The sequence below is a fragment of the Cyanistes caeruleus genome, chromosome 3 (assembly GCF_971803275.1).
Source record: "Cyanistes caeruleus chromosome 3, bCyaCae1.hap1.1, whole genome shotgun sequence".
Lineage (NCBI taxonomy): Eukaryota > Metazoa > Chordata > Aves > Passeriformes > Paridae > Cyanistes > Cyanistes caeruleus.
Window position 1 is genome coordinate 3586343 of NC_141703.1, and position 8129 is coordinate 3594471.

Consider the following 8129-nt stretch of genomic DNA (forward strand, 5'->3'; position numbering starts at 1 on the left):
AACTGTGTTTCCCTTTGCTAAAGGACCACTGCCACACTCTGGCAAACTTCGAAATATATATTTTCCCAAAATTCTGCTGATGGTTTGAGGCTTTTTTTTTCTTCCATCCATCGTTTGTTCTTTCCAAAGGATTAGTTTGGAAACAAAATTTCTTTATTTTCTGAACCAGATTTATCCCTCTGCTGGATTCTACCAGGGGTGCTGCACAATTTGCTCTGCAGGTGACACCACCACGAAAGATTCTGGCAGGGGGACAGGTCTGGCATGACAAACTGTGAGTTTACACAGATCCTCCTGCAAAAAATCAGCAATGACAGCCACAAAGGGAACTCTGTGACTGCTCTGTCTTTATGACAATCTCTGTGTGAGCAGTTGAGCGTTCTCCATGTCCCGTCAGCTTCTGAGAAAACCCTGGTGCCTTTCCACAAAGCAGTTCCAGCTCCAGGGTAAGGCTGGTACAGAAACCTCCTGCAGGCTTGCAGCGCTGTCCCAGCTCCTGGGAACACGACTAAATCTGTCTGAAAGGAGGAGATGTTAACACAGCTCGTCGAGAAAACATCACTCAGGCTTCAGGTTCAGCTTGTGCTGACACCTCTCAGGCAGAGGAGGAGGCCAAATCCTGCGCTGATCACAGGAGGAGCTGGATGAGGCTGGATTTTTCTTCTGCATCTCAGCTCCATCACTTTTTTTCCTTCCTCCAGTTGGACACTCAGTGGCTCTGTGGTCTAAACCACAGACCTGAAGGCATAATTCTGTTCCCACTTTTACTACCTAGAGCAAATGTCATGATCACAGAAATTTGGGTTAAATTGTTTTTGATACCCTGGGGTGTGCTGTTTACAAATGACTGTTCTGCTTTGTCTGTTTTCTAGCTGGGCTTTTTTTCTTCTGTGAAACTGAAGTTCACCACTTTCTGTGTGTTTTGTAAGAATTCCTTGTAGCTGTGATCTGGCTGTTGTGGTTTGCAGTAAAACTTAGCCCACAGTTATTGGAATTTAACAGGACAAGGGCTATATGTCTATTTTGAAATACTATCACTTCAACATCTACTTTAAAGTGTTTTCAGGTGTGTTCTGGAGTTATTTTCTTCTCAGACAATCTCTTTGAGGCTTGAGTCACTTCTCTGACCTGCTTGGGAGAAACTTCACCTGATTTTTAGAAGAATTTATAAGCTGCAGCTCCTGTCCCTTTCTCTGCAAACACAGAACAAACAGCTCTGATTAGAGCACTGCCCCAAGCCTGATTAAATGCCTTTCTTTTTCTGTGGAAATATTGCAATAAATGTTCAAGCCTGTTACCAATAAGGGGGAAAACTGATGAGAAGTGTGGTTTGTTAATTATGTCCCAACAATTCCAGCCCAGCTGAGTGAGAGGTGCAGAGAGGCCCCCCACACCTCTCTCTTTCTGATTCAGTACAAGATACACCCAATAACAAATGGAATAAGCTCCTAAAAATAGGAGGTAAGGTTTCTGTTAATCACTCCTAAAGACATGGAATGGTAAAGGTATTTCACTTTATATTTTATAAATAGAATGATAAATTATTTTATAATAATAAAATTATTTTATTTAATTATAAATATTTAATTATAATTAAGTATAATTAAATAATTATAAATTTAGGTAATATATTGTGATATATTATATATTATATAATTATGAAATATAGTATATGTATTTTATATATAACATAATATATAATATCCAATATATAATATATAATATGTAGCATATAATATATAATATATAATATATTATATGATATATTAAATCTATAATCTATAATCTATAATATATTATATATTATATATTATATATTATATATTATATATTATATATTATATATTATATATTATATATTACTACAATATTATAATTATTAATTTTATATATAATAATATACTAAAATACAAGTAATGTTAATATTACTTATATAATGTATTAATTATATATTAATTAATATTATATAATATTATAATGATATTTTGTAATTATTGTTATATTAAAATAATTTATATAATTTTTATAATATATTATGAATTAAATAAATTATTTTATTTCATTAAAAAGCATCGTTCCACCTTTACTTCTCCTCTTTCATGTCTCTCACATCGAACCCTTGAGCTGCTTTCTTTCACAAGCACATCCCAATAATTGATGCTGAGGCTGTGAAACATGATGTTTTTTTAAAGCTAGATGGTCACATAAATCTTTTGGCAAATAATTGTGATCAGCTTTAACTGATGGGATTTTGTTGCTGTTGTCATTACAACATTTTTATAGCAGCCAAAAGCCTTAATACAGAACCAACCCCTGAAGCACACAGAGGATTTCCTTTGGTGTGTCCTGTACTGGGCACCGTGTCTGCACACCCACAGGGCTGAGCAGGGCAGAACTTTTATGTCTAAATGATCCCCAAACCCCTCAGCTCCCAAAATCATTTGGTGCAGTCAGCAGATCGCACGTGCTTGAACCCTGAACTTCTGGAGAGCAGGAGCTGCCTGGAGGCTTCTTTTCTCCTCTGGAATGAGGGATTTCATTTGGATACTCAATATTTTTCTGCAGCATGTACAGAAGGTAAACTGCACTCCTCTGCTGAAGAGTGCAATTTTCCTGCTTGGTATTTCACATTTTTTGCCACCTCTTGTTTGTGCCGTGGTTTCCTAGGACCTCACTTTCCTTTTGTCCTGAAGGATTTCATCCCTTTTCTTTTGAGAAGAGTTTTAGTTGAAAGATTTTTTATTTTTCACCAGATTGTGATAATAGGTGTTTGTGCAGTTGCTTGCTTTATTGTTAATTAGAGCTGCTTAGTAATTCAAGTAGACAATATACAGAAAACCCATTTTTCTTGGAAACTCCTTTCACCAAAAAAAGCAAATCAGAGAGCAGCTTTTTCTGCATGATGGGACCCAAATTCCTTCAGCAGCACACCTGGGGTACAAGAGAGAATATCACTGAGGCACAGCAAGCAAACCAAGAGAGCTCTGAACTGTTGAAGTAAGAAATTGTAATTTCCTTATCTCAAGTGCTAATGGAGGAAAAAGAGGAGAAGAAGGAGCTACAGAGGGTGAAATAATCATCCTCTCCAAGAGCCATTCCTTCCAGAGCCACACATGCCAACACCAGCAAACAGCAGGGACTAATATTAGAGCCCAGACATTGACACAAAGAGGTTTTCCATGAGCGACAACAGAGAAATTTCACTCAGAGCAGTCGGGATGCCAGTCAGAGATGTGAATAAAAATATTCTTAGACCAAGCCCAAGCAGATTGAGCTGTCTTGCAGGTCCTGGTCACAGAAATGCTTTTTTTACACAGGCATCAGCAGAGTTTTTGTGCAGCATCACTTTTATGCTCAGCTTGCTGAACTCCACCTGACACACCAGAGCATTGCTCAACATCCTTTCCTCAGCTCCTTTTGCTCTGTTCCATTCATGCTCAGCAGGAATGTGCAGGCACAGATCTCCAAAAGCCTCTCAGCTTCCCTCAGCCACGTGGCAGGAATAATCTCCTGCTTTTCTTCCCACAGCAGGAGCTGATCCTTTTAGGTCCTTTGCAGTATGATACAGCTTTTTTACAGTTTTCACTGGCTTAGGGTGCCAGAGCCCTCTGCCCACTGGGTGAGATGGGAGGCTGTGAAACTTCCAATTTTCCCATGTCCAGTGTAACAACCTGTAGGGAGAGGAAGGTGCTGAAATAAATGTTTCAACCTGGAATGTCCTGTCACAACATCATTATTGAATTTAGCCCTTGGTAAATCCTGTCACAGCTCTGTGCTGTGTCTCTGCTGTCCCCTCACCTGCTGGGATAATTTCTGGAACTCTTTGTCATTTCATCCTTCTTACAGCACCAGAAATGCTGCAGCAATGCTCAGAAATCCTCCTGTCTGTCTGTGTAGGAGGCACCAAAATGCCAAATAACAAACTGTTGTGCTGCTCTGTGCCAGGACCATCCCTGGCATTTCCTGAGGCCTTTTTTTATGTCTGACTTTTAATTTGCTACACTGAAAGCTGCTTGAAGCAGAAAGCACATTTTCCTTTGTTTCTTAGCCTGGAACCCAGCAAAGCACGAGTCCTTTTTATCCATGAGGGGCTGTGTGTGGTGGGAGCTGGATTTCCCACCTGGTTTTGGGAAGTGTGGATCTCCATACCTCGCTCCCCCCACAAGTGATGCCGTAGGATTTTAGCTTTTATGTTTTTCATGTATTTGTAATCCTGCAATTTTTAGTGTGTAACTCTAAACTCCATACAGAGTGTCAGCTCCTGCTTTCCCGTTTTGGTCAGACACAACAAGTCCTCTCCATGCCTGGGAATCAAGGACACCTCACTGTCCCAGGCCCTGAGAAATGTAAACAAAAGTGAATTGAGGGGAGAGGGGAAAACTTGGGGCAAATGACTTCGTTACCTGAAGCTATAATTGGAAGATTCACCCCCAAAATGCAAATGGAGCAAATTTACAAGTGTGAAAACCCATGGTGACCCATGGTCCATTTTGGGTGCAGCCCCTGGTGGGGGCTTCGTGTGCCCAAAATGTACCTGAAGGCCCTCCAATAAATAGAACTGCTTTTTATTCCCTGAATTTTGTCTGGTCTCTGTTTTTAGGTAGCCCAAAAAGGCATCACAAGTACAACCCAGCAGGGGAGATGGCATTTCCATAGAACCCTTCTCTGGAAGGATTTCAGCAGAATTTTTTCCAATCCTGCTTTGCAGTGAGGTGCGTTTTCCATGAGGGCAGCGTGACCGCGGGCCCACCTTTCATCCCAACCCTTGTGCAATGCTTGGAAGAGCCTCCTGCTTTTATGAGTCTGCTCTTCATAACTCATCTGCCAAAGAGAGCTCAGCACAGCCAAGCTCAATAGAAAATATTCCCCTGGGGAAACAGAAGCATTCTCCAGGCTTTGGGTATATTTGCAGCAGGCAGATGAAATGCATAAATTAAAAGGGTAGGTAGAGGCTCTGAGGAGCTGAAGCCAGCCAGGGTACTCAGACACTACGCACATTTATTAAGGATAGGGTTTGGGTTTTTTTTCACAGGGAATGTTACTGTTCCACGTCTGACTTTCACAGCTGTAGTAAAACACAGGGTGGCATTTTGAAAGCGGCCGTGAATCCCCTCGCTTTGAGTGGTTCCCTGGTAGGAGACCTTGGCAGAGGCAAAATCCTGGAACAGGCCAAGAGCTGAAGGCAGGCACAGCTAGAAAGCACAGGATTTAAGTGCTATGAATAGCGAGTTTGTCTCCAAAAGAGTCGCACGGGCTTTATCCGAAGGAGATAGCGTGGAAGCAGTGGCGTTCTTTGGGATCTTCATCCCCTTTTGCCAGCACAAAGCTACTTTCTGCCCCCAGTGAGCACCCTGGGTGCAGACTGGAGGCTGATCAAAGCAGATAATTAAAAAAAACCAAGCAAATAAATAAATAAAGGAGCAGTGCCTGTCACTCCCAGCACTCTGAGGGCCGAGCCCAGGTCCCAGCGCCAGGAGCCAGCCGTGATTCCACACACGGCCCGCGGGCGAAATGGAAACCAGACGGGAACCTCTCCAGCCCCACTGGGCTCGCCTTCCACCGGGTCTGCAATTAATTAAGACTGGAGGGGAGGTTTTGAATAACCCCTTTGTGGAACAAAATATATGCAGTCAAAAACCCAGCTGACAAACACAACAAATCTGACTTCATGGTTTCTTATGAGAAAACCATTAATGGCCGGAGAAATGAAGAAACACTTTGTTCAAGTCACTGGTGTGAATGCAGCATATTCAGATTACAAAGCAGTCTTGCCCTGCTGTAATAAATATCCTATAGCTTTATCCGTGGGTAGCCAGGTATATAAAAGCCAGGAATAACACATTAGGTTTTTAGTTAGCAAACAGTACCTACTATTGCATGTTCCCAGAGTTCACTCACCAAGAGCCAGCGCTTCGATGCCTCTCATGCAGCAAGAAAAGATGGGACAAACACCTGAGCCCCCTGCCATGGCTCTGGCTTGATTTCAACTCTTTGTCCATGCCCTCCTCTCATGCCAGCACCCAAGGGAGAGCAGGGCTGTGTGCTAAAATATTTAATAAAGAGATCTCCTTTACCTCGGTGGAGCGTCGCCTTCTTTTCCACAGTGCTGATGAACTGTGGCAAGTTGCTCAGTCAGTCAGACAGGAAGAAGTAAGGAAAAAACATCATATTTGGGGAAAATATTTACAGTCCCCAGCCCTCAGCTGGGTGGCATTTAGCAGTCTGTGGTGTGGCAGGTCAGAGAAAAGGCTGTGACAAGTTTCTCTCCTTGTACAGGTGGTGAAAGCGATACTCACCCCTTGTTTTACTGCCAGCACCCAAAAGCAGCTCAGGAGTGTCCAAACCTGGCTGATCCCTACCACAGATCCCTCTTGCAACAGCTGGTCACCCTCTCTCTGTGACTGTGAGCCCACCACCCACGAGCCAGAGAGAGTCAGTCCATGAAGCACAGACACAGCAGGTCCTGATCTGGTCTCGTATCACGAGCTCCCTTTGAGCTCCTGAAATCCCTGAAATCCCTTTTTGCCTTCACCAGCCCCTCAGCTCTGTCTGGAGTCTCCTATCCTGACCTGCAGCTGAGAGACCTGCAGATGAGACTGCAGAGCTCACTCCTCTTCCAGACCTAATCCAACCCAGGATCCTTGTTGGGGTCAGAAGCACAGAAAATAGTCCCTTATCTGTGGTGCCTGGCTCTGAGACCCAAGAGAGCACTGAGTTTAGCATAAAACCATGGAGACAGCTTTTAAAGTTAAGCAGAAAAACTGGGAATGTGAGTGTGTAGGTTAGATAGAGTTTTCTTAAGTCACTGGGTGAGAAAGTTAGAGTTCAGGGTTTAAGCTATTTTAGAAAGTAAGAGACAAGATGGAGAGCTTAGGGTGTTGTCCCTTTCTCCTTCTTCCTTCTTCATCTTCTTCTTCTAAGGGTTTTTGGGTAATAATGAATGATTGGACAAATAAATCTGCAGTGCAGGACACAGGTGTCAGGTCATTGGGTCACTAAGAAAATAACTTATTTGGCATTTGATTATTGGACAAATAGACACATAAAAACCTTGAAGAGGTTTTTCTTTAGCCATTTTGCACTTTTATATCTTAGTGTATGTAGCTCTTTGTACTCTAAATATGTAATTTAGATAAGGAAAGAATAAACAACCAAGACTGAACACGAGAAAACATCCTCTCTCTCATCAATCTCAGTCCTGGGGAAAAGAACCACCAGTGTCACGATGACAGATCCTGAGTTCCTTGTGGGAAAAGGCAGCCACCACACCAAGTCAGCATTCAGTCACACAGCTGGGTAATTTCTGTTAACACCATTGTTGCTATCCAGAAACACAGTCATTTTTAATCTTAGATTCCTAAAATGAGAGAAATTCTGATCAACACAGCATATTTTCATCAGGTTCTCAGATAAACCAGCACAGCACTGTGTCATCTCCATGGTTTGACAAGTAATTGACTGTTCACATTTGTTCCCATCATTTGGAATACTTTGATGCCCCAGGCATGCCAGATGGGATAACAAATAATTGATTCATTTCTAGAACATGAATGAGAAAACCCTGTTTCTATACCTTCACCAGCCCTCAGAAACCTGAAAGATTCAACTTGCTGAGGAGGCAAGTATGCAAATTCAGTACCAGTTTCTTTGGGGTGTATTCTGAGTATTTTGCTACTTCCTAGTGAGTCATCTTTACACATTTACGACCTTGAGCCATGGCTAACCTTTCCCAGGTGAATTCAATCCCAGGTGAAACCAAATAATTTCATACATGAAGCTGGTCCTGCCTCTCCACCTTGTCCTTCCTGGTACAAGGCAAATTCTCTTCAGATCCCTGAAATATGAGATGATGGCACCATCCTGGGATAAGCAAGAAAGCAATCATGACCATAAAGCTTCCAAACCCAAGAAACTGACTCAAAATCTCATTTCATATTTGACCCACTGAAATCAGAGCACGCCACAGCTCTCACAGGGCTTTGCTGTCCTCTCTAATGCACACACAGAGCTGTTCCCACCTGGTAAGAGTGGGAATTTCCTCCCTCCCCTTCATTTGAAATGTGTGACTTTTGGTTTATAAGGAGGATTAGGTCAAGTCCTCCACTAGGTGTTGTAGGAACAAAGATTTT

The 8129-nt window shown here is 42.2% G+C and overlaps 1 long non-coding RNA gene across 1 annotated transcript; it reads right to left on the reverse strand.

Annotated features, from left to right (window-relative positions):
- Positions 1-3221: 3221 nt before the first annotated feature.
- LOC147653882 (uncharacterized) lies at positions 3222-7856 on the reverse strand. The gene is made up of 2 exons (XR_015285369.1): positions 7725-7856; positions 3222-3671 (listed from the first exon to the last, which is right to left on the reverse strand). It is a non-coding gene; the product is annotated as an uncharacterized LOC147653882 (long non-coding RNA).
- Between the last annotated feature and the right edge of the window lie 273 nt (positions 7857-8129).